Genomic DNA, 5,082 nt, shown 5'->3' with positions numbered 1-5,082 from the left:
AAAGAGGTTGATTATGGTTACCCTGTTAACATGGATATAGAATTTACAAATGCATGATAATAGCTATGACCATTGTGCATATGTGTTCTTGAAATTGAAAGAAAACTTACGTAGATGTGTTCTACATAAGTTTGCTTTCAATTTCAAAAGAACATATGCACAGTGTAGTTACTAACAATCTTATGGATGCACAAATAGCTACAGGGCAACAAGTTGAGTTTATTTTCACATGGGAAGACCCAGTGGCAAAGGGAGAGAAAGGAAGTTGATTTTGTTACAGGTATGTAGGCATGATATGATGGCGGAGAGTTCCATGAATGTCAGACTCATGACAATGAGTAAAGTTTTGGGACTCTTTTACTTGATGATTGATGTGCTATGATTTTGAACTTTATTTTTGCAATTGGATTTATGGATATGCAAGGCTATGTTGTTTTCTGTGCATCTTTCCTTGATGATTGCGATTATGGATTTTATTTTCCTTTTTTTATGTTTCATTTTATATTTTCTCTTGCATTGCTTGTTGATTTTATAATTGTCCCTTAATTTATATACTTGAGGCCTTGGAACAAATCAGTTGAGGTGGTAGGGAAGCCATGAATTCCTAAGCAAGGGGCAACACATGAATTGCATACTGAGCTCTATTGGGCAAGCTGGCAGAAACATGGTAACAGGCATATGGAAAATAAAAAGGGTAATATGAATGTGATATGACAGCAATGTGATAGCTAAGTTGGTAGGTTGAGTCCATGGAAATGATTGATAATAAAATGGGAAAAAGGGAGTCCTCTAAACCCTAACCTTATTAGCACATGTGCTTATATATATATATATATATATATATATATATATATATATATATATATATATATATATATATATATATATATATATATATATATATATATATATATATATATATATATATATATATAGAGAGAGAGAGAGAGAGAGAGAGAGAGAGAGAGAGATTGTATACATGATTATGCTGATGAATATATATATATGAAAATGCCATTTTGACTGTCAGAAATCATTCTTGTGGAATAATGATGGCCTATAGTTATTTAATGCAAATATGGATGCATGTGATATAACGAGGAAAAGACACACAGGTGGAGCAAATGCTCTCGACTCCTATTATGTATCAAGTGGAGCTCGAATAGAGTCCTGGATTCCCTTATTTATTTGAGGGTGGAGGTATAATCCTCTAGATTCCCTTATTCCTTCTGTATATGTGCATGTGTAAATGTGCATACGTTTTATCATGTCATATGTGTGTTTGTACTATGTGTACATATCAACATGTTATGTGTATGTGGTATGGTGCCACTCGTATATGTATATGTGTCTGTTACTTGTTTGGGATAGGCAAGTATGGGATTGTCTGGGCTCGTGTGTTATATATTGATTTAGGTGGATATGGGATAGCCTAAAGACTCCCAATGATAATATTTATGTCGATAGAAGAATACCTAGTTTGGTAGTTCCCATAGTTGTGAATGGGCTTATTTATATAATCATCATTGGGTGGAGGTATAAACCTCTAGATTCCCTTAATGATTCATGATGGAGGTGAGCCTATTGATTCCTTTATTGCTTTGGCAACCAATCCAACAAGACTATGGGGATTGTACCTTGGCAGTTATCCTGGACAGTACCTAGAGCCTTGGAGAAGCCACTTTGGGTTGGAACTTTAGAGCCTTGGGTTGGCACTTTGGCTGTGGAGAACATGCTATTGTTTGGGTGCTTTCTCAGATAGGTAATTGACCCCATGTGTGTACAAGAAAATAGGAAACCATTAAATCAAGATAAATGATGATGCTTTATTGATATTCTAAATCTTTAAATTATGAGCATGATTTATGATAGCTTGGATTTTTGAGCTAACATGATGATATTCTCTAGTTTATGATGATTTTATTTATGCATTAACTTGGTTTCTTGTAGGAATTATCGAAAATTCCAAGTTCATTGCAAATATAAATTGCTAATAAGGAATAATTTACACTCATTACATTTTCCATTATGATGAGCCTCATGGGATTTGTGTGTATATGATGCAGGAATAGACATGAGATTTCTCAATTCAGATGAACAAAGTTGGCCACAAGATGGAACAACAATGCTGTGCAAAAAGCCAAATATTTCAGGAATAGGGTCATTATAGGACACTAGCACCATGGAGCCAATTGATTTCCATAAAGCATGATAAACCAGTCTGATAGTTTTGAGGTAGTGATATGCCTTGGTTTTAAGGCCCTTTCGATGCAAGGATGCCTTGCCAAGAATGGATCACCCAAGGGACTTGAAAGCAGAGAAGGTAATGCTTGAACTTGGAAGGTGAGTGACTGCATGGAAGGGGGGTGATCAGATTTCCCCTAGAGCTGGGAAGTAGGGAAGGGAAGTCTAGAAATCAAATTGGCTTTTAGTCATGAGCATAGCTAATTGGAATCAAAATCACATTGGGGGTGTGTTCAGAAAACAATGAGCCAAGAATTATTCGTTGAAGAAACAAGGAGCACAAGGATTGCAACACTGGACATTGGAAGTAGGAAACACTACAAGGAAAGGGAATAAATCCAAGTTGGATTGAATATATCAAGCACCAAAAGACTATAAAAAGTGCCATTAGGAGATGGTTGGATTAATGAGTAATGTTTACGTGTGGCTGGGTAAGCCACTGTGCATATGAGATGTGTTGTAAAACCTTAAACTAGTTGCATATATATAAAGATCCATATCAGTCATGTTGGTACTTAAAAATCATTTTTATGTTGTATATGGTCATTGAACACCAAGGACGGTGTTCCCACAAGGGAGTGGAGTTTGTGACAGCCCCTGATTAGCCCCCCATAATTTTCCCAATTATTGTAAGCATTGTAAAATATTTTGATTAAAAATGGTTTGATTCTAGGGACACAGATTCCATATGTGGGGGGGGGGTTCATTTCTCGAGATTTCTCTTGCTTTGTCATAGAAAGGGAGGTTGGCAGGTGTGAAACAATCAACTAATGGTGATGTGGTCATATAGAGGGCAACCCATTGTTGGTTGGAAGCATGCAGGGGTGAGTTGTCCACCACTGCAACAAGAAATTAAACAAAAAAAATGAGAGAGAGATAATGGTGTGGACCAACATGATTGGCCTAAAAGATTCAGGTCGAGTTGGGAAAAAAACCCTAGGAAGTGGAATGAAATAGCTAGAGACAGAACATTTGGGAGAGAAAGGTAGATAAACATAAATACAGACAGAGGGAGAGAAATTCAAGGGGAGAGAGAGCATTATTTTTGGAGCAAAACGAAACACAGGTCAAGGGAGGGAGGAGACTAATCGATTGTTATGTTGGGTTTCCATGAGGATTAGCACAGAAGGATACCCATCTTTTGGAATTGATATTCACATTTCAAATAATGGAGCATCATCTAATTCATGGGAAATTATGGTATGCATGTTGATGAGGAAAATGGCATTTTGAGAATTCTCCAGAATGTTAATGCATGGCTAGGATGATCCTGAGGGTGATTTGCGGAGTTGAAATTTTCTCTGCACATTGAGGGTGCAGACACAAATCTTATATCCCACTTGGTTGTCAATTCCCACTCTCACAATGTTTTTTCTCGCAGCCTTCAAGGTGATGTCAAAACTTCTTTCTGTTTGCTCCATTGGATATCCAAGATATTCGAATTTACAAATTAACATGTTGGAGATTTTTCAAGAAGTTTTCTCTTTTCACAGGTTCCAACATCATTGTATCTTGGATTTACAACTTTTGTTGCATGGGTAGGGGAGGGAACCTACCTGAATTTTGCTGCAAGGAGCCATGCAACTAAATGTAACTTGCATGAAGGAAGATTTCTTGGAAACTTCGATAGATAATTTTTGGAAATGTTTGCTAGTACCTAGGTTATTAGTAACTTGCTTTCACTTGCTTTGGTGAAAACCGGAATGGAAGGCAAAGGCTCTGGCACAACATTGTTGTTTATTGTATTTCTTGGAAGCATGACTTTGGGCATAATTTTTGGATTCTTTTAGATAAACATAGTAGTATAAAAGCAAGGCTTATGGTTCAAGCTAGTAGTGGCTCGCATTCTTTTGTTGGAGATTTATTGAAAACAACCTTTGTTCCTATATTTGATAAAATGATGTTATTTTTTATCCCTTTGCTTGTCTACTTGGGCCTAGAACAAGCATTTGTCTAGGAAGAGTTTACAAAATGTTTTTTCAACCCTCCAATTGGTGTATTAGGTGTTGGAGATAGTATGGTTGTATTTGAAGTTATTGATGCAATTTTCTCATTATTGATTGGGTGCTTGATGACTAGTTTTCTCTCCATCACCTTCATTATTTCTGGTGGTATTATATTTCAAACAATTGTGTTTTTCTTATTGTGTTTGAATCATAGCTTTGGGAGTGGAACAATAGACTTCATAAATCTACTAGGCATGGAAGCATTTTTGGGTTTAGGGTATGGAGTTTTTAACATGTAAATAAATTCTTTGCTTGGGCTACTTTTCCTCATGATATGGTTCAGTGCTTGTAATAGGGGATATGGATGACACCATCAATATTTTGACCTTGCTTCCTACTATGAAATGGGTTCTCTACTCCAACACATAGTCTTAATAACAAGCCTATGCTTCTATGGATATGAGTCATCTATGAAGTCTGGAGGTTACACTTGTCCTAGAACCCTGCTAAGCAGTTTCATGAATTGTAATATCTACATATGGGATTTAAGCTTGTGGGTGCACTTAAGAAATATGAAATCCCACAAGAAGGGTGCCAATGATCTATCCATACACCCTTCTGGAAGGTTGGCTATGTTAGTTGGAAGGGATCACAATCTTAGCATGTTTGAACTTAAAAAAGGGAGGTGTACTATTAAATCAAATTTATAGAAAGAGGCCACTTCTATAAAATTTAATTCCAAGGAAGGGGACATTTATGCCATCGTTATTGAAGAGGTTATAAGGGGGCTAGAGGGTGGAGGTAACAAGCATATGAACTCCATGTTTCAACTTTAATGAGTTCATCACTTGACTGAAGGGTGGAGGTAGCAAACCTCTGGACTCCCTGTGTT

The 5,082-nt window shown here is 36.6% G+C and overlaps 1 pseudogene; it reads left to right on the top strand.

Moving 5' to 3' along the window:
• Positions 1-2,290: 2,290 nt before the first annotated feature.
• Positions 2,291-4,558, top strand: LOC149205320 (UNC93-like protein 3 pseudogene; annotated as a pseudogene).
• The last annotated feature ends 524 nt before the right edge of the window (positions 4,559-5,082 follow it).

Source organism: Pinus tabuliformis, chromosome 1_2 (assembly GCF_031772625.1).
Source record: "Pinus tabuliformis cultivar Carrire ecotype Pingquan chromosome 1_2, CPIR1, whole genome shotgun sequence".
Classification (NCBI taxonomy): Eukaryota; Viridiplantae; Streptophyta; class Pinopsida; order Pinales; family Pinaceae; genus Pinus; species Pinus tabuliformis.
Note: the sequence above shows the minus strand (reverse complement) of the source record. Positions and strands in the feature narration are given on the sequence as shown.